We start from the raw sequence: 22,575 nt of genomic DNA, 5'->3' as shown, positions 1-22,575 counted from the left end.
ATTACAAATCGGATAATATTTGCTTCTTGGGATAATGTTTTGAAGAGCACTAAGCTTAACAAAATTTGGAAAAATAAACGATACGAGTATTTTACGCAAATATTAAAATACTATTGTATATCAAAGATTTCATGTTTCATGTTTGTAACTGCAATGCGAAAGTAGAATAATAAAAAACTATTAACATTCACATAATAATAAAAATAAAACCAACATAACTTACCCCCAAAAAGCCAACTCGCCACTGGAAAACATTTGTTGCCGACAAATGCATCAATATATGTATGTACATATATATATAATTGGCGCATACACCCTTTTGGAGTGTTTGGCCGAGCTCCTCTCCTATTTGTGGCGTGCGTCTCGATATTGTTCCAGAAATGGCTTTATACGTTAACTTAAAAGGCCATGAAAAGGATTTGAAACCACCCATAACATTAGCAACAACCAAAATGAATTGTGGCGACTTGCAGTCTCTGCGTACATAATTTTGCAAATTGAAAACGAAACGTTTAAATTTACACCATTCCTTCCGGGATAGAAAACCAACTTTCTGTAGGCCTGCCAAAACTTCTTAAAAAACAAATTCACTGCACCCTAATATTTAAGTACGCCTACATTTTTTTTATTTCACTCACACCAGCGAATGTATTGGAATTTTATTAAAAACTTCTCTTGTTTTTAATAAATGAAATATAAGATCAGGGAAAGTAATATGAATTGACAATTACGCGATGTTGTAGTCATATGAATTATCTACTTCGATTTTAGTTTTTGATTGATATAAACATTAGCATTTACACATTTTAGATTGCTTAAAACATAACTTTTTATGCAAAAAATTTTAATTAATTTCTATTTTTTTTTTTTTTCATTTCAGTAAGTCGAGATGAATCGCTGAATTTCAGTCAATTTGCCGTAAGTTGATTTAGTTTTAAAATTACTAAGAAAATAAGTGCGTATGTATGCTTTCTTAATGTGAGCAAACTAAGCAACATAATTGACCATATTGAGAAAATTATTTTATAATAATGATAATATTATGCTTCAAGCTGAGAAACTTCAAGTCTCTTTATTACTCTGCTTGCAAAAGTACAGTGTACTTTAAATCTACACTTGGTTAACATTTTAAAACTTCTAAAAAAAACATCTGAGAAGAGCAACATCTGCCATATATAATATTATATTTCACCCAAGAACTTAACTAAAGTTAAAAGGTCTGCAAAGTTACAAAAATATCAAGGGCTACCACTACAATGAGTTAACAACTGCTTTTGGTTTACTTTTGATGTTTGCTCACTACAGATTGTTACCATAATGGCGCACACTTTTATGTTAAGAGTGTTTGATTTGTGTATTTCATATTTCATATAAAACCCTTACTGGGTTAGCATATTAGTCTATCTGAAAAATTTGTCATGCATTTTCTATACAATTTCATTCAGAAGTCTCCAACAGCCATAACTATTTTGCGTTTCATAGAATTATATCCGTAAAAAAAACAATCCGCACCATTTCTGATCATAAATTTTCACATATACATATGCATTTTTTTAAATTTATACTTGACTATGATCCAAAATATGGTTCATTCTTTAATAAAAGTCAAGGTTGCCCTCTTTGGACGGAATTCAGGAAAATGCGTCAGATTTTCAAAAACGCTCCATCAAAATTTATCACACTTTAATTAGAATTTTCAAAATACTTTTGCGTATGGAGTGAAGGTTTGAAATGCTTTCAAAATTTCCATAATTTCAAAGTGATTTACGCTGTTGAACTTTTCCTCTACTATATGTAAAAAATGTATTTTATATGGAAGAAAATGCACTATAATAACCAATAACCAAAAAATTTTACGAAACCAATGCAGTTTATGAGATACTTTGAACCTTCTATTTTCCTCGAAGTTTTGTAAAATTTCTGAATAAAAAGTAAAAAAAAAAAATTAATAAAAAATTGCTGAAATTTTCTGAATTTTGCACAAGGTTTGTATGATACTTGGTTACAGGTTGTAACTTGTATTACAGAAGGAGCTACATTTTCATTAAAAATTTGTAGATAACAAATTAAAAATGTTAAAATTTGTAATCACAAGTGGTATGGCGTTTTGATTTTTCGCCTGGTGTATATGTTCGTGTGAGAATCACCCAACTTTTAAGAGTCTGCATCGATAGCTTGCATACGGCCTTAATAATTCTAGGATGTCGCATACATCTCGACCACAGATTCAACTATAGGGTTGTTCAATAGGTGCGCTTCAACTTTTTTCCGATAGGGAGGGCGAACGACGCAATATTTTTTATTTTTCGCTTGCCATTTGTAAACTTCATTAGTATACATTTCATCATGGAACGCTGCACACTTGAGCAACGATTGCAAATCGTGCAAATTTTTTATGAAACTAATCGTTCTGTTGCTGCTACTTTAAGAGCATTACGGCCATTTTACGGTCCATTTAACAAGCCGTCCCGTTTTGGGGTTATGTGAAGTCATTGGTCTACAGTAACAAGCCGGCGACGATTTGTGAGCTCAGAGCCAATATTGAACGCGAAATTGCTGGAATTTCGGCCGATTTATGCAAAAGAGTGGTCGGAAATTGGGTTCAACGATTGGACTTCGTAAAACGTGCACGCGGTGGTCATGCAAAAGAAATCGAATTTCATACTTAAATGTATATGTTCAAACTCGATAATAAAAAAAAAATTAGTTAAAAAAGTCAAACCGTTTGTGTTTTATTCAAAAAAGTTCAAAAGTTGAAGCGCTCTTACTGAAAAACCCTTTACTTGTGTGACGCATCCAATCACATTAGAATATTGCACTGCATATATCTTATCCCAAAACGGCCAACACGTCCGAAATAAAAGGTGGAAGCTGTGATATCCAGTCAGAAATTGTGATCGGAACTTATGCCTATGGCCAGTCGGTTATAAATTATGCAACGTCATTATGATTGGTAAAAACTCTAACCTCTGAAATAAATGGAGCATTATTTGCGAATGAATGCACTTAAGACAGAACTTTTTGCAGTGTTTCTACATTAGAGATCAGCTAAGTAGGCAGCGACTGAAGCTCAAATACTTTTCTAAGCATACCAAAAAATCTCTTCGTGCGCTTAATCATGAAATGGCAAATCTATGCCTAATTTTGTTTAGTCCTGATACAATCGAAGGTTTAGCAGCCATTAGACAAGCAACACCTTCTTCGACATTTGCCCTGCTAATATCGGTTCCAGAAACCTACCACAACATTTTTCGAACTGAAAGCCTGAGTGGCTCATAAGAAGAGACTGCATGCTTACTCATGCATTTGAACGCACTATAATTTCTTTGTGTAAAAATAAATTTGCGAATTTTTCAGTCGATCTTACTGAAAAAACCAAATCATAAATACACACATATACACACATATTACCAACCACACACCTAACGATGCTAAATGAGTTCAAAGAAAAATCTGAAAATTTTACAGCTGTGGGCATTGGCAGCCTCCGCAATGAGATAATTAAAAAATAAACGAGCGTGAAAGACAACCGAGGCTGCCAAATATACGCATTTTTGCTGGTTTTCACCAATAAATATACATTTTTATTATGAACACTCGCACATTAAAGAGCGATTTGGTTTTACCCAAATTTATTAGAACAAAAAAATATAAATTTACGAGCTATTATTTTATTACCTATGAATATTGCCTGATCTAATTTTCGTAAAAAATATAATAAAATATAATGTATGAAGTAAGTTTGGGGAGCTTCTCTTTTCATATTATTCTGGTCATTAAAAAGTGAGAATTAATTTCTGAGTAAAATTTTCTTTTTATTTCTCAAAAAAAAACGGAAAGAAGTAATGGCTTTTTGTTGTTTATTTTTATCGTCTCTCCTAAGGCGTTATTTTTCGTTGTTCGGTTGGTTAGTCATCATCTATTTCTATTTTTTCTTTTATTTTTTTTTTTAGTGTTAGAATAACCTTTGCTTGTTCTTTGGTTAATTCTTGTTTGTCTTTATGATTAATCGTTTTTTTTTCAACGATAAATAAATTTTATATTGCCATCAACAAATTGCTTTAATTGTTTTACTAACAGCAAGTCGCGTGCCTTTTGGAATTTCACATACATACGTATTCGCATAAGTATCCTACGGTAGTAAGATTTTGTAAGAGCTGGAGCCAATCGCCTCTGGAACATTGCATTTCATCTGTCACGTGACAGCCCACTTTTGTTACTTTCTATACGAAAGACAGGAGGTCATGAAATATAACTTTACAAACAGTGAAAACAAGTGAACACCAATCACTGGGAGATGTTGCATAATGTATTTTATAATTTACTGTAATTAAAGTGTGTGAAGTTGCAACAGAAGAATAATTAAAAAAATTACTGTTAGTTTTATTATCGCTCGTTGTCCTTGCACAGCTTTTAATTTTTTTGTGTTTTTTTTTAAATTTCAAATTTTCCAGGAGATGATTGTAGACAAAAAAAATAATATCAATGTAAATTTAGAGAATTTATTTTGCGTCCTTAATTATTAAGAGTTACTGTGATCAAGCACGTATTCAGCTATCTTCCAGGGGGTTAATAAAAGACGGGCGAAGTGTAATGCAAAGGCGGTGATTGTACCGCTACATGCATATGGCGATCTACTTGTAATGCTGCGCCGACGATGGCCTCCTGCCTAGCATAAGCAAATGTGGAATACGTACCTCGAAAACAATGTGAGTAGATTGGTCTTGGACTACTGGTACACACCAAGTGGCTGACGATTAGGCAGTCTGGGATCCGTCCCTGTGCTCACCAGTTTATATGTAGACATAGATTCGTTTAGTTCGCATGAATACCAGCTCAAGAGAGCTGTAAGTAACCCAATAGGAAATATATGATATCATTTGCTTGCATACCTCATTTCTGAATTTTTATATATACTTGCCGTAACCACTTTTAACTCGTAGCCCTACGATTACTTCTTATACATCACGTTGCAAAAAAAGAAACACACCATTTTTTTCTTTTTCAATAAAGTTTATGTTGCAACAAAAGCCATACTTCAAACTTTGTTCTTCTTCTTCTTAATTGGCACTATAACCGCTTACACGATTTTGGTCGAGTTTAACAAAGCGCGCCAGTCGTTTCTTTCTCGTGCTAACCGGCGCCAATTGGATACACCAAGTGAAGCCAAGTCCTTCTCCACCTGATCTTTCCAACGCACCACCTATTCCTCTGCTACCACCAGCTGGTACCACATCGAATATTTTCAAAGCTGGAGCATTTCGTCGTAAAGCTCATACAGTTCATCGCTCCATCGCCTGCGATATTCGCCATTGCCAACGTGCAAAGATCCAAAAATCTTGCGCAGAATCTTTCTCTCGAACACTCCAAGCGTCGCTTCATCGGATGTTGTCATCGTCCAAGCTTCTGCACCATACGCAAACTTTGTTCACTTTTTCAACATTTCACCAAAAATTTCAAATTTTTTACAAGAATTTTTCTGGGTATGGAATTTTATAGTCCATTAAAATTTCACAAATTAACAAAGTGCTAGTTTGAACTGGCTACAAAATGCCACTGATTTACGGCAATTTGTTTAAACTTGATAGGATTTTATTCTACAGTATACACAAAATTCTAGCAAATACGTTGTATGAAAGAACAGGTAGGCCGCCCGAATGAAAATGATTTTCAATGAATACAAATTAGATATTTCTCGATAACAAATCTACAAAAAGTATATAGTACAACCGCTGCAACATTTTTGTTTTCTAGAATGGCACTCATATACAAAAGCTAACGCACACATATATTGTTTACTTAAAAGAAGAAAAATAAATGAAATGTATATACATATATACAGTAACATTCTTGAACACAACAGTATTTAAAGTTTTTCCTTATGCGTTCATAGACAAGACATTTCGAAAAAAAGGGAAATTATTTCTATTGAATGGAAAGTTGAGCGCTCTCTTTTCCTCAATCGATCGAAACTTCAAAACCAGCATCTATAAATACGAGAAAAAATAAGCATAGAAACATTTTGCTTTTACTGTGAAGTGAAAACAATTTATTCCTCTTTTCTGTATCCAACACTCAAGATTTCACCGCTCAGAACAAAGTCTTAGTACATACATATTTCAACAACTCAGTTTTTGTACATTTTTTATTATTTCTTTCTTTCTTTCTTTCTTTCTCCTTTTTCTGTTTATATTGGAAATTCAACATAACTTATCAATTAAATTTTAGTTATCTAATAACTGCGCGTCTCACTTAAAAATCGAAAACTTCGCAATAGCGCCATCTCCAGCAGGCACGTCATTAGCAATGGAAAGCTGTAATTTTTTCACAACTATCATAAAATTGTGCAGCTGCACTAAAAGTTTTTATTAAGAAACAATGAAGCGTAATGTAATGTACTTCCAGGCGAAAAATATTAAATACAAGCATACGAGTGCAGGAGAGTCCACTAATACGGAACTGTTGAATATGGAAGCATGACTGGTAGGAGGGCTAAACAAAAAATAGTTATTTTCTTGAAGCAACCCCATAGATTTATTTTAATACAATAATAAAAATATAATTTTTTTTTTAATTTTTGGCATGTTTTCAGAATCCGTATAAAAAATAATTAAAATTTTTTTTATATAAAGCACAAGGTATCATTTTTTGAATATTTGAGAAAAAAACTTTTTACTGCATGGCAAAAAAAACTTGTATTTTACTTCTTTATTCTATTCTACTACTAGGCATTAATAATATAGTATTTAACATTTTGTTATAATTTTGGGAGGTTTTCAGAGTCTTTATAAACGTGTTTTATACTATTTTTCTTAAATAAAACAATGACTACAATTTTTTAGAAATTTTTTGGAAATCTCATACCAAATTTACGGGAAGGCATGGTAATTTTCAAAGCGGAAGCGGCACGAATAAATATTGTATTAATTTTTTTGGTCATAGAGCAAAGTAAAAAAAGAACATTTTTTGACTACTACCCGCTGATGCTACTAGCGCAATGAGGAATAGGATGGGCATTTAAAAGAACTGAATTTTAAGAATTCTTGATGTGTTTTTTGGAAGAGCAAAAATTTTAAGCAGTCCATCACATGCGAAAGCATTGTCAATATACTAGAAGTTGCGAAGGAGGGTGAATTTTTTCTTTTACTCTTAGGTTTTGACACTTTCACATCTTGGAAACAAATGTGTGTATGTACTAGCAACATAATATATAATTTATATTTGTGCTGTGCAAGAAATTTATTTCACTACAATCATTTTAGTTTGTAAGTACGCCTTTGTACTCCCTCACTTTACACTTTTATGCACTCACATTTTTATTAGCTTTTAGTTTTCAATGAATTTTCAAATAAGTATTTACTAATCTACATTTCATCGGATAAACTCCATTATTGCCAATTACTCAACATTCCTGTGCGACTACATTTATTTGTTATTTATTTTTCTTTGTAAATTTTATGTGCTTTTATTTTCCGTTTAAAAATATTGACTTAAGCTATAAAAATTGTAAGCAACGGAAACACAACTACATATAAGCTCTTAGTGTGGCAGTGATGTGCTGCGTGGATATATTAGATTTAAATGCTAACTAATTGGAATGATTGATTGAGTGACATTTTAAACAAAATATAGAATATTGCACTTATGGGCGACGTATATTTTATGGCAGGCTTAGTAAGAATATTAGTTTATTTCTTATACACGATAAACACGATAACTCTTAAAGTGTTAACTTACTATTCATTTTTATGGAAAAGAGAAAGAAAACTGATCCAAGTATTTTGGGCATTGTCGCAAAGATTTCCTAAAGTTGGTTTATGTCTGAACTTAGAAAAATTTTAGAATTTAGAAACAACTTTATAATTCTGAGATTTATTCAATGTTGAGGTATAGAGGTATAGGGTTCTGTAAAGGGAAATATCTTCGGTGTTTAAAAAAAAAAAATTGTGTTCAGTTTTTTTTATACATAAAAAAAATTCGAAACAAATTTATATCTTAGCTCGAAATTTCTGTGAAAAAAAATTGTTTTGAAATTTTTGAAAACCCCCTCAGATTTTCCTTTCATCACCGAGACTATGATTCAACTTTTTATTTATGTTTAGCAAAACTTAATAGAGGTAGGGTAAAAGCGGTGACGTACGCTGATGATGTGGTGCTAATGGTATCAGGACTACGTCCCAATACGATCAGTCGCTCATCCAAAAAGCTTTGGGCTAGCTTACCTCTTGGGCCACAGGTTGTGAGCTAAATTTAAACCCACGTGAAAAATAACTTATGCTCTTTACCACCAGGTACGAATTTTTATCCTACCAAATATTATTTAATTACATTCATGCAGTGCCAAGTACGTAGGGGTAATTCTTGACTGTAAACTGTGGTGTAAATTAAACGTCGAGGAAGTGTGAGGAAAACAGAAATTGCTTTATATACCTGAAAACATGTGCTTGGAAGAAGATGAGGTCTTCCACCTAAGCATACATTTTATTTGTATAAGGCCGTTATACGACCAATTTTATCGTATTGATCGCTAGTTAGGTGGACTGCTCTAGGGGGAAAATACAACATCAAATTACTTGTCACAATACAAAGATCAGCCTGTGTAATAACGGTAGATGCAATCAGATCATGTCCTAGGGAGGCTCTCAATGCATTGACATACGTTATTCCAATAGACCTACATATTAAGAAGATAGCTGAAAGAAAAAAAATGTTGGACGTACCAGTCTATTATTGTGACGAGCTCAGTTCACGTCGGAGAGAACTGACTACATCGTCCCGAGGATAACATTCAATAGGAATATTGAAACTCCCTATCCATCTTAGGACGAATGGAATAAGAGATTTTTATTAAACAACTTCGACACTACAGTCTTTCCAGATGGCTCTAAAATGGATGCGTCTCCCTAATGCCTGCATTCTTTCAGGTGGAAGTACTGGCAATTGGGGAAGTTTGTAGGTCACTAATCGCAGATTTCCCTTTTAAGGTCACTGCCGTAATTCTTTCACTTAGCCAATCTGCAATCCAGACACTGGGTTCGGCTTTAACAACTTGTAAACTGGTGGAACAAAGTAGGAATAACCTTACCATCTTGAGTGAAACCTTAACATTACCTTAATCTGGGTCCCGGAACAACGTAACATTGAAGGTAATAAAAAACCCGAAAAACTGGCAAAAGGGCATTTGCCATGAATAAATTTCTTGCAGAATCGGTATTCACACCACTGGGTGCAATCACGAATGCAATTTCCTCAAAATATTTACCTCCGCATCGCGGATTGTAGATGGAGGGACCAGACGACACGCAAAATTAGCAGAACATTATGGCCTACCTACAACTACAAACAAACATCAATATTGATAAACATGAAATGACGGGTCGCCTGGAAACTCGCGGCATTCATAACTGGTTTTTGGTCTGTCGGGGTATGAGCAACCACAATGGACATCCCTCATTACACACACTATCATAGTTGGGAACAACCTGGGAAAAACGAAACAATTTTCCATTTCCTCGGTGAATGCCCTACCTAATGGAGGAGAGATTGCCAACTCTTAGCAAACCACTGTTCGAGAGTTTCGAACTACTGTAGACGGCAACAACCTAATGAGGGGCTTAAACCACTGGATATCAACAGGCCTTAATTAACCGTTCGTAGCGAGGATGGGGCAACAAAATGTTGCGGAAGCAGTAGTTGGATTCTGGATGAATCACCAGTTTAACCAACCAACTAACCGATGCTATGATTTTCCGTAATCCCTGAAAGTTTCATAATAAGGTTCCCATAACTTTTCGTGTAATTTCAAATACGCACCTGCTTTATGTATTTTTTGATTTCTATTTTCCTGTGTAAAGGAAAAAATCCATATATAAAGGAGGACCACGGCTTTTTTTTTTTTGGTCAGAAGTTTGAAACCAAATGTCAGAAACGTTATGGAAGGTGCAGTCACACCAATGGTATGTAGGGTATGCTGCCACTAACACTATAATATTAATCCTCCTCAGCTGATGTTCACCCTGGAAATGCGTTGGCATTACTTTCGAGCCGCGTCCATGTCTATTGATACAACAAGCTCCTGCGTCCAGGTTCCGCTCCTATGGGCATATGGAGACTTTACGCAATCAATAGTATTCACTCCTCCCACTGTGCTCCAACGCGGTAGTGGAGGAAATTAAACACCGGATAATGTACAGTAGTCCAATACTCACAAACCATTTATTATCTTGTGTTTGTGAGTGTTTGGCTTAGGGACTGTGGTGAGTGATCTTGCGGTTTTATATGCCAAGGAAAAGTTTTGAACTCTCCTAAAATATCCAATCGCTTAGGTCATAAGTAAAATCACTGTGACAGAAATGTCTAGTATATTTCTCTATATACAAGTATATATATGGTAATATATATGTACCAAAAATGTATTTACAGCTCACAAAAATCTTAGAAAAATATAGGATAAAGGAGTGATTTTCGTGAGTCCAACTCCTGGCGCGAGTGTTTAGCCTTTTATCAACATCAAAGTCCTACGTCTTCAAGATATTGTACTTGTCTTGCAATTAACTAGGAACTCAGAGAAGCTAACTATAACTTTATTCGTTAAAGAAGGTGCGATGCACTCTTTCAGAAATAAGTCATGGCTTTTGGAAAAAAATAAAAATTGGACTGTATTGTACCGCAAACCATAGAAGGACCTATGGATTCGCTTAGGAACCCGTAGCCAGTAGTTTAATTCAAATTTTTTGAAGCCGAAATTTTCTTAAGTGTAATTCTTCATATAGGCGGACCTATAGACACCACAATTAAGAAACCGTTTTTTCTAACAGCGGTCGCCCCTCAACAGGCAATGCCAAACCTCCGAGTGTATTGCTGCCATGAAAAAGCTCCTCCCAAAAAATATCTACCGTTTGGAGTCGGATTGAAACTGTAGGTCCCTCCATTTGTGGAACAACATCAAGACGCACGCCACAAATAGGAAGAGGAGCTCAGCCAAACACCCAAAATGGGGGGTACGCGCCAATTATATATATATACCTATAAATAATTCTTCATATCATTTTAAGCGTGGAATGAAATACGTCTCAGCTGAGAACGTCAACGGTTCATGGATGATACGGATAAAAAGCAGCAAGTTTTATTAATAAATGTAATCTAAGTATCATATGTTCGAATAATACAGGCAAATAAAGTGATTTATGTGCTCATATATTAGTATATCAACTATTTTTTAACACACTTTAAGACCCGTATAAAATAAATACACTCCTATGCATCACTTCTCACAAAAGGTCTCATATATGAATGGAACGGAAACATTCAGGAAAAAAATTGCAGAAATGCAAATTAACTATTCTTGACAATACATACGCCTCTCTCCTCAGTTTCACATACTAATAAAAATATATACGAGTATACAATTGACTTTTCTCAGCACAGATACAACCAAAACAATTTCCCCTTTTATTGCCAGGCATTCTACTACGACAAAATAATATGAAAAAATATGTTAAGAGCAAATATCAAGAAAAACCTGCCAAAATTACAACTTAACTAATCCACACGTGCGTTCAGTGCTCACTCCTCAGATATTCAAAGATAAAAGTAGGCATAATTGACTTTTCTCAACAAGCGTATATTCAAGTTAACTTCTTTTATATTGGCGTGCATGTTCTCATAGGAAATATTTAGTATAAAAAGCGAATAATATTGTAAAATAAAAAAACATGTCACTAACATCTTTTCAACAAAATCTTTCTGTACTTTGTCAACCGCATTTTGGTCCTGCACTATATATGTAAACAGACATTGGAGGAATTTACGAGTAACTAACAATGCGGTATTAGTAAGGTGAAATTCCAAAGTTGTAAGCTCTGGTAATTGCTATTGCTTTGGTGTCGTCAAGAATACCAGAGCAGCTTTGGCCTTTTGTTTATTTATGCAGTTTGCTTCCACATGTTTGAAGTTGGGTATTTGTTATTGCACTACTTTTAGACAAACTCTGTTAGTTTCTAGGTAAGTGCGTATCTGAGATAGTGCGACATCTTAAAATTTTCTTTTGAACTTTCAACTTTGTTGTCGAGCTTATGGTTGTTTGCCTTAATAGTTTTGTAGTTGAAATATGTATGAAAGATGTAGGCGGAAACTGGCATAAAGACTATATGGGTATAACTGCATTTGTTTTTACATAATAAGAACTTCTCAAGAGTCTTTATACGAGAGCGATTTCATGTCAAGTGATTCATGTATTTTTGACATTGCCTGAACATTGATTTATTTGTGGGCTTGGGTATAATAAGAAATTTTAAAGAAATATTTATATTTAAATACTTTGAGATTTATTGAATGTTCAAAGTTTTCTTATAGAGTTCTGCTCTTATTCACATTTTGAATTTTTTTTTTTTACTTTTTGAGAGTAAAATTTTTTTTTGTAAAAAATTTTAATTTTTTTCTTTTTTGTCATTTTTGACTAACACCCCTCCTAAGAATTTGTTCGTATTTGTTTATTAATGTCCAGTAATCCCTGAAGGTTTCTAAAATTTCGTCAAACATTAATTTATTCAGAGCCAATGCATACCCAGCGCTATCATGGCCAAACTCATTGATTTTCTAATTGAAGCCAACCATTGGCTTCTAATCTACCTGCAAATGCCAAATTCGAGACCCAGCTAGCGACCACGTATACGTTGAGACTGGATACTATTAGCAGTAGTGGAGCCATTAATTTATACACGAATGTGTCGCTTTTCAGTAGGACTGTTAGCGTCAGTTTCTATTCTAAACCTGGGCATACCTGGCGGTCCGCTTGCTTCATTGGGTATTTTTCAAACTCTGCTGATGGCTCTTTAAAAACTAATTCTGGAATAAATGTCGGTGATCTCAAAATTGGTGTAATGCCGCCGATCTTTTCTTGTGAAGTTATATGGTTGCCTGTGCAAGGACTCACTTGGATAATAAGTCCAAATTTTATCCCTTGTCATAAAATAGTCCAGATAGTTTTAAGGTATCTTTTTGTTGCAAACTATGCCACATAAGATATCGCAATGTAGAGGAGCATCTATAGCATCTCAGATTTATGAATATGACTGAAATTAATTTAGCGGTAATTGTGAATCCTTTCGGTATCTCAAAGAGTCAAGAGACTAAAAGTGCCCCACCAGGGACGACCACCCAACCTTGCTTCACACAAAGCACATGGCGATTACTGAGGGACCGTTCTTAGCTTTTTGAATATCATAAAAAGACATATTACCACAAATTTTGGAAGCCTATATCGCAAATCGAGACGTGGCACTACAAGCAGACAAGCTTCCCGAGTTTCAGTACTCAAGCAATGAATACTTGAACTCATTCACAAGCATAAATTATCACACTTCACTCCCATCAAGAAGGTATCTCAACGCAACACAAGGATATTGTACTGAAAATACATTAACATATACTTTTTTGAATAAAACACAAACGGTTTCACTTTTTTAACTAACTTTTTTTTTATTATCGAGTTTGAACATATACATTTAAGTATGAAATTCGATTTCTTTTGCATGACCACCGCGTGCACGTTTTACGAAGTCTAATCGTTGAACCCAATTTTCGATCACTCTTTTGCATAAATCGGCCGAAATTCGTGTTCAATATTGGCTCTGAGCTCACAAATCGTCGCCAGCTTGTTACTGTAGACCAATGACTTCACATAACCCCAAAACGGGACGGCTTGTTAAATGGACCGTAAAATGGCCGTAATGCTCTTAAAGTAGCAGCAACAGAACGATTATTTTCATAAAAAATTTGCACGATTTGCAATCGTTGCTCAAGTGTGTAGCGTTCCATGATGAAATGTATACTAATGAAGTTTACAAATGGCAAGCGAAAAATAAAAAATATTGCGTCGTTCGCCCTCCCTATCGGAAAAAAGTTGAAGCGCACCTATTGAACAACCCTATACATGTACATATATACATACATATGGTTGTACTGTTGCTTACAGAATGGAATTATGATATTCTGTACAAAGTATCACGGAAGTATCTCTAGGCAATTGGTAGTATGGTAGAGAGTGCCAGAAAGCAGAAGACGAAAACGAATAAAAAGCATGCACAGGTTTTCTTGAAGTAGTTGGGCATAAAAGAATTAATTTTCTTCAGTGGTGTTTTCCTAGAAAGCGACTTATTATTGTGAGCTGCTGTCTGAAGTGGTGAAGTAGAAGTTACTCAAGAACAAAAGCTACTAAGAAAGAAGTACTAGCAGTAGTAGTAGTAGTGGTACATATAAATTAAATAGAATACTAAAAATAAAGAAAAAGGTAATTAACACTATAATAAAAAAAGGAAGAGAGTGCAGAGTGCACCAGAGTGCAGTATAAAAACTACGGTGGCCTCTGTAAGGAAAAACTTTACAGCAAATTCTATTTTACTATAATGGAAATACTTCTTTGTTAATTATTATATTCGCAGCATTATTTAAAAACTGAAGTTGGACAACTCAAGGTTTTTTCTATAGCACTAAGATACTCAAGTAAAATGCACGCTAAAATAATAAATGAATTTCCTATTATTATACCTAGTTAACTAAAACTAACAAGTAATTTTTTTTTTGGTTTTTGTAATTTTTAAAATTTCAGATTTACTTACCAAAAGGTCCAGTAGTTTAAGGTATGAAGTTTCAGCAGTGATGTGTTGCTTAATCTTTTTGGCCTTCTTAGCAGCGCAACGATTTACCGTTTCTTTTACTGTGTGCAACTGCAGATCTCTGTGTAGGTCGGCCTTCCGTACATACCAAGGGGCTTTAACGATATGCTGGTTTACTTTATTTTGAAAACATTGAATTATTTCAACATTACAATTCGCAGTGCATCTCCTCAGCTGAGCTCCATCGGTCCACACTGACTTAAGAATTTGATTAAAGATTAAAAGTTTATATTGGATAGGCATCTTTGACGTTCTGCCGATAACCAAGTACAATTTTTTGTATTTTAAATTAAGTTCAGTAACTTTGGCTTTGACAAGCTGCTTCCACTTAAGCTTAGCGTCTAAAATCATGCCCAAAGTACTATATAATGCGCATATGACATGTACCATCTTGTTGGCTCTGAACCGTTATTAACATTGCATACCAAGAACGATAGGCAGATACTAAATTGTATTTGAGGTTTGTATGACTTCCGATATACAGGTGACTGGCATTTCCTTCCGAATCTTTCAAGCATTATGTCCACATAAATTGGCATACTACATAAATACGTATTTTGCAATAAGAAGTATGAGCTTTAAAAGTTACGTATACGCTATGTTGAACCGAAGTAAATGAAATAATTTAAAAGGAAAAAGAAAAAACAGATAGGTGGAAAATAACACAACAATACGTATGTAGTTATATTAGGGTAGTACATTTTCTTCAACATCTCTCCTAGCAGTTCCGAATTCTATATAAAATTATTAGAAAGCAGTCCACCAGAATATAGTTCTAATGCCATTTACGAGTCTTCAAATTTTAAAGGACGGCGTCTTTCTTTAATACGAAGTATTAATATGGAAATAAATATTTTGTTAAGTAGAGCGAATAGTATTGTATTTTCTAATACAAACTTGTGCTTGGGGACTTTTTGGTAAGGAGAATTTATTTCTGAAATTTATTTTTTGTTTCACATATATTTTTTATTATTATATTAATTAAATTATTAAATATTGTGATAGGAAAAGTGGTAGTACGCAATTTTTTTGAAATGCCAGCCTAGTACATATATATACTTATATATATTTATAATCAAAATAAAAGCTACGCCATTTTTTACCAGTTCTGACGACTTTTCTTTGTTTTTATCTTCGCAAACTTTTTTTAGAATTATAGTTCATTTTATAATAAATATATTACAAAAAAAGTGATTCAAATCTTGTACAAAACCTATAAAAATTCGGACAATTTCTATCAAAATTATAAGTTTTTTATCAGAATAAAAAAAAGTTGCGAAAGATTTCACACATTCGTTACATACTCGCAATACCATTAGGGCAAAAATTATTAAAAATCAAAGATAGTTTGAGTTACAAATGCAAGCTTGGACTTATTACACTAAAATTAGAGAGTTATAAAACTCCGTACTCAGAATTTTTATAAAAGTTTTAAATTTTAAAACCTCGATTTAAAAGTTCTTTACTGTACAATAAACTTTATATTTATGAAACAATTTGTGAAAATTAAAAAAAAGTAGTAAAAATTTGCACAAATGCGAGTTACTATTACATTCATAATGAGTGTATGTATATGCAAATGTAAGGTAATATGGATAAAAAAAACAATTGTGCATATTTTTCTCTTTAGCTGTTGCAGCACTCACAGCTGAAAGCCTCAGAAATTAAAAAAAAGTGATAGAAAAACACTGAGTGAAGGAATAAAAATAAGAAAATAAAAAATAATTGCCGCGTACACTTCTGTTTTGTGTTTGGCAGAGCTTCTCCTCCTATTTGGGGTGTGCGTATTAATTTTTCTCCACAAATGGAGGGACCTACAGTTTTAAGTCGACTCCGAACGGCGAATGGTTTATATGAGAAATACACGCGCAGGTTTGTCATTGACTGCCAAAGACCGGCCCCTATAAGAAAAATTGCTTCTATCATTTTGCTGTTTCATGCACGGAGATTCGAACCTACGCACTCCTAACTGGTAGTCACCCACCAACCCATTTGGCTACGGGGAGCACCCCTGAGTGGAGGTATGCAGTGGTCATAATAAGATTGCGCAGATGAATTTATAATATTTAATATGCAAGTACCACTGGCTGCAAAACAGCTGAAAAGAATACGCCAGGTATAAGCTGCCTGGAACTGCATTAATTAAGAAATATAATTAAAGAAAAAATGAAAATATACAATGCGATATGGCGTCAACTGAAAATAACATGCTGGTGGTGGCAAAAATAAATTGGAAAATGGATGAAAATATTAAAAGAAAGCACCAAATTTAACCATCTAATGGAAAAACTTAAGCCGCTGTGAGTTGAGAATAAATGTTCAAAAAAAAAAATATTTTGCTAATATATTTTGATAACGAATAATGAATCTGAAGATAAATTTTTGATATCTGTTAAAAGAGAACCTATGTGGGTTTAATAATCACTAAATGGTTCTTTTTTATTCTCTTAATTTGCAATCGCCAGAGCCAGCACAAGCCATTTGGCAAGTTTAAAGAGTGTATTTATTGCCCTATTCTCAGATAATCAAGCGACTATTAAGAATTTTCACATGCAAACTAATAGCAAATAGTCCCTACGGCTGCTGCCAAATCAAAAAAAAAAAAAAAAAAGTAATTTTGTGTATGGTTCCTGACCATTGAGGGCTTGTAGGAAAAGAGATCATTGACTAGAAAACAAGAGAGCTTCATAAACTAATCCGCTCCGATTTCAACAATTTTGCGGTTTTAACCCATTCATTACTTGAAGGATGGAATGTGTTTTGAAGTCGATTAAAGCTGAGTATAAGCAATATTTTTTGGATATAACCAAAGCTTTGAGCACAACCCTTTAATAGAAACAGGTAGAGCTGACTTGTGGTCGTGCTGAGGTTACTCAACGATAATAATCGGCATTTGCACCGGTCATCTCACCGCTTTCAAAAATTACAAAAATTTGTTTTCAAAATTTATTAACAAAAAACATAGGCGTTTTTTAAAAAACAAAAGTTTTTTTTTTAATATTTTATACTAAAACATTAAAAAAATACAACAAAAATATGAAAAAAGCAGTAGGTTTTTCAATTTGAAAGCTTTATACCAGAAATTCAGAATCAACGTTTTGAAATATAAAAAAAACAAAATTCTAACAAAAAAATTAACCTTTCTTCTAAACAAAAATATGTTTCAAGAACCAAACAAAAAATTCTAGAATTTTCAACATTGAATAAATTTTAACGTTTTTAAAAGTTTTTCATTTTACTTATTATTATACTCAAGTCTACAAATAAACCATGTTTTACAAAAATGTACGATAAATGTCCATAATACTTGAAGGTTAGATTGAATGGAAGTCACCCGACACACTTAGATCGGAATAGTCCCACTGTGTTACCACTGCAACTCATCCTTTGCATTCCTGGGACTTTTCTGAACCTGTGGATTGAACGAATTTTGGTAATTTCGGCAACGGGATTTGTGAGACATCAGCCTTTTTCTGTATAGAGTAATGCATGTACTAAGGTGCTTTCCGATGGTTTCCTTTTCTTCACTATCTGGACAGATTCAATGAAAGTCAGTTTGTGGTACCCCAGTCTATTTGCATGCCTTCCAATTAGAAAATGCCCCATTAGTACCCCTATCGTGTTTCTCATATCCTGTCTCCTAAGATTCAGTAGCGATTTTGTACCGCCATGGTTCAATTCTAACCAAGTTTGCCTGCTTATTTGTCAAAAAGTTGATTGCCTCGAACGAGGAAGTGTTTATCTTTTAATAACTTGCTCGTAGCTAAGTGAATCTGTAGTGTTGTACCTTTCCTTGCAAGTTCGTCTACTTTACAATGGCCTTCTATGTTTCTATGGCCTGGCACTTTGATTACTTGACATGGAATCTCTATATTTTGTTTAGCTGCTCGTATTCAAATGGCTTCTAACAAAGTGAAAAAATATGCAGAAAATTTGAATCTCAACAGGAGACTATGCAATTATATTATTTTCTCACTGATACAGATTACATAAATTTTCGTCTCGAGCAAAACTTCAAGCCGTAGAAATTTTGGAACTTTTTTATGATATTATTAGATTGGATTTTATTTTGTATGCGGAACGGTAAAGAAACTTTTAATCATATGGCATATGCATGTGTAGAGGTGAAGATATATAGGTATGTATATGTATTCACATATATTTTCTTGGGTAGGTACATACAAACGTGTGCAGATGTGAACAGTGTTTCTGGTTTTGTTTGAAAATTCGGAACACTTGAAAGCCACTAGAGAGCATGCTTCACCAGAGCAACTTTGGCACTTGACAGCTTTCAACAAAAAAAAAATAATTTCAAATAATTTCAAATGTAAGCATATTTTTGGTAAAAGCCTCACAGAAAGAGAGCACGTACTCTTAGTAATTAAAATTTTGAAAGCTTCAAGCTTTTGTGGAAAATATTTTGTTTATAAAAAATTAAAAATACGTAACAACAATTTGCTTGAAGTGCTTCAAAATGAGTTCGTAGAAAATGTAAGGCAAATGTACAATAAGTTCATATGAATGAAGCAGCTAACAGTGTTTGGTATCTAACCGCTCCGTACGGGGTTGGGCAAAGCTTTTTTGCTACACTATCACACGCTTCAGTTATTTTCAGCTACTGTATTGTAATATTAAAAATCTTACTGAAGGTATTTATCGTTAAGGGTATACTGTATAGATTTAAAAAACACAAATTCATTTTCGCCTTCGCTACTTTCAAAGTCAATGGAAATGTGCCGAAGTAATTATGGCACCAAAGCCGAGCAAGCCTGAAAATAACAGTTCTTCACACCGTCTACTGGTTACATTGTCCAAGATATTTCAAAAAATATTGTTGACGTTACTCCGGAAAACCAGTTTGGGTTTAGAAAGGAACATGGAACACCTGAGCGGTACTATCGAGTTGCGAATGTCATCAGAAAAAGGATTCTTGTGCAGTCGTCCTTAATGTACAAGCAAGCGTTTCATGGAGTTTGGCACGCTGGTATTTAATACAAAATGGCTTCCAGCTCCATATTTTCTATTAATTAAATCGTACTTAAATGATAGATACTTTTATGTTCAACAACAAAACGAAGCATGCACCATTAGTGCTAGAGTTCCACAAGGAAATATTTTGGGTCCGGTGCTCTATATTATATTTACAGCCAACATTCCTGTATCAAACGATATTAAGATGACAACATATTCTGATAACACCACTATTATTTCTACTAGCAGTTTTCCGGCAGAAGCCTTTCAACATCTACAATCAGAACTTGACTTCATCGGAACGTGGCTATTGCAATAGAAAATTCGAGTCCATTCGCAAAAATCAGTTCATGGCACCTTTGCATTGAGAAAGGGAGATCACCCCAACAGTTACACTTAATTGATCCGAAATACGTCAAAGCGATACTGTTAGAAAAATCATGGAGCTCACAACATAAAATTAAACCCAAAAAAATGTATTCTCTTTGGGGTAGAAATTCTAAAGTCAGTGCACCTGTGAAAACAAAGTGAGCCTATACAAAGCTATATTAAAGCCCGTCTGGACTTATGATATTCAACTTTGGGGTACAGCAAGTTACACAAGTGTAAAAGTTATAGAAAGAGATCAATTGAAACCCTTTTGCTCTATTGTAAGCGCGTCTTGGTTAATTACTAATGCTGAAATTCATAACGATCTTAGAGTACCTTTTATAAAATATGCAATACGAAAACGAAGTGGTAGACATATCCATAGACTCCATCACCACCCTAATAACTCAGCTCGTAACAGTTGACGATTTATAATATAAGAAATACTTAAATTTACGTTCTAAAATTTTTTTGACATATTCTTAAAGGATTATATTAAGGGGGCAGCCAGCTTTAGAGGCTTCAAAAAATCGATTTTTTCGTGGATTTTTTAGGGAAGGAAAGAAATATTCGATTGAAACGCAACTTTCAGGTGTTATTGTTATATACTTCAGCAGTCTTCTAAAATTTTTTCATTAAAATATATGTCATATTAGGCCTGGTACAAGTATTTTGCTGAGGCGCCTCGAGTGTGCATGTGTCGTGCGGCGTGAAAGATGCAGGTCGCAATTTTCATCTGAAACCAAAAACCCAAAAATTTTTTTATTTTAGTAGAGTATAGCTTCTAGTTAAACCAAGAAAATTAAACAAACAGTGAGAAATTCAACAATTTATCGCTAATTAAAACTAAAATTCATTTTTTTGGAAAAACAAATTCACCCTGGTTTCAAAAGTGGGTTTATCGTAACTTTCTTAAGGTTTTTTAGGTTCAACTAGAAGAGAATTTTATTCCGAATACAATCAATGTTATCTCGTTTCGATAGGACGTTTAACTTTTTCCAATCTTTCCCGCCAATTAGGAAAAATCGTAAAAATAAAAAACCGAGAAATCACGCGTCAAAGTTTTTGTATATAAAAAATCCGCTCGCATACCTGCTCGACGCTTGCTCACAATTTCTTCTGTAACTGCGAAAATATTTTGAATTTGCTTCTGAAATTTTCAGGACACATTCTTGATTAGTTCGGGAAGACATTTAGGCAAAACCAAAAAAATTGATTTTTTGAAGCCTTTAAAGCAGGCTCCCCCCTTAACATTTTATGAAAAAAAAAAAAATCGAAATTTTACAGGTATCTGTCCCCTTAAAATATTGCTTGTTCTTTTCTAGCAAATTCTTCTTCATATTGTCTTTAAATGTTCACAAACTTATAACCTCAAATTTAAGGATATAAAGAATCTGAGTGCTTTGAAAATAATAAAATAAAAGTGCTTTAAAAATGTCTCTGCGGCATTTACATGATAAGCGCTCTGCATAAGCATTATGAATTGTTCAAGTATTCGGAATGGGAAGTAAGCAGATGGCAGATTTAGTCGGTAGGTGGAGGAAGTGTAATTCTGTCTGTTAGATATGACTGACACATTATAAATCAGTGGCTTTTATACGCTGGAGAAAGGCTAATCTTTCCATCCGCAAAAAAGCAGGTGGCGTTTTCAATGAAGAAGTAGCAGAATCGAAAGATGAAGTGAGTATACATACTTAAGAAGGACCAAATCAAGCTATCCATTCAATTTGAAGTTACCGACTACCTTTCGATTTTGCTTATAATTCACTACACATACGTGAAAGCAAATAAATGTTTCTTAAAAGCTTTAAATACAATAACTATGACCAACATCAACGCTCAAATGATAAATGCGAAATCCGGATTTCATGAAAGCTGTTGCAACAGGTGGCATGCTAAAGACATACATGGCATGCAAAGACACATAAAATCGTCCGTAATCAAAATGCTGCGCAAGTGAACAAATTTCCAGATTTCAAAAAATATGTATAAACAAAAAACTCGAACACAAGCTTTCCTGCAAGCGCACGCTATCAAAAAGTGGCGGCACAAGCAGAAGGCGTGGACGAGCAAACAGCAGAAAAAGGAGTTCTGAAGCGAATGGCAACAAATAAAAATAAAAATCAAACAAAAAATTTTAACACGCCAACAGGCGACCATAAAAGTAAATAACAACCGCCCAGAAGCAGTGAGCCGCAAGCAAACATACAAACAACGGAATGGAAACAACGCGCACACAGTGGCACACCCAGACACCGACATACACATGTTAAGCGGAGCAATGTATTTATTATTAAAAAATAAAATCAAAGCACATAAATAAAAATAATAATGAACAGTACAAGAGGGAATCGAGACAACGCCTATTCAAATAATTGAAATTGCTTGGTGGTTATACTTTTGTAGTGTTGGTCGTAAAAGTTTCCAAGAATCTGTCACCGCCGGCAATATTGAAAACCACTGAAGGACAATAAACAGATGTTCTGGCATTGTCAAACAAACATCTACAAAACGCATTCACACGCTGAATAAAATAGTAAAATGCTGAACCGACAGATAT

At 34.0% G+C, this 22,575-nt stretch overlaps 1 protein-coding gene across 2 annotated transcripts in view; it reads left to right on the top strand.

The window, feature by feature from the left end:
* The first annotated feature begins 899 nt into the window (after positions 1-899).
* The window catches only part of LOC128865897 (GTP-binding protein RAD), a 187,385-nt gene continuing 165,709 nt past the window's right edge, over positions 900-22,575 (top strand). For both annotated transcript variants that reach the window (XM_054106292.1, XM_054106293.1), the window contains exon 1: positions 900-918. The gene's annotated coding sequence lies outside the window, so the exon portion shown is untranslated. The remainder of the gene's footprint in view (positions 919-22,575) is intronic.

The sequence above is a fragment of the Anastrepha ludens genome, chromosome 6 (assembly GCF_028408465.1).
Source record: "Anastrepha ludens isolate Willacy chromosome 6, idAnaLude1.1, whole genome shotgun sequence".
NCBI lineage: Eukaryota > Metazoa > Arthropoda > Insecta > Diptera > Tephritidae > Anastrepha > Anastrepha ludens.
The sequence above is the reverse complement of the archived record's forward strand: the minus strand, read 5'-3'. Positions and strand labels throughout refer to the sequence as shown.